Here is a 325-nt window from a genome sequence, read left to right as displayed (position 1 = left end):
CTTTCCAACTGTTCTTTCTATAAATTCTCATTTATCTTTTCTTAATAACACTTAACATGTTATTTTATTTTTTGTAAACTTATTACATAAATTTACAGATTATACACCTTTCTATTACACTAGACTGTATATTCCTTGAAATTAGGACATATGTCTTTCATACTTTTATCCTGGTTCAGCACTTGAAATATGGTACACTCAATACATTGAAAAGTATTGTTTTTTAAAGTTTCACAATATTTTTGATAGTATCCTTGAATGCTTTCTTCACCTGCTGATTTCTTAGAGTGTAAATGAAGGGGTTTTATAAGGGGGTAACTGAAGT

Source organism: Pteropus vampyrus, unplaced genomic scaffold, assembly GCF_000151845.1.
Source record: "Pteropus vampyrus isolate Shadow unplaced genomic scaffold, Pvam_2.0 Scaffold638, whole genome shotgun sequence".
Taxonomy (NCBI): domain Eukaryota; kingdom Metazoa; phylum Chordata; class Mammalia; order Chiroptera; family Pteropodidae; genus Pteropus; species Pteropus vampyrus.
This window is presented reverse-complemented; position numbering follows the sequence as displayed.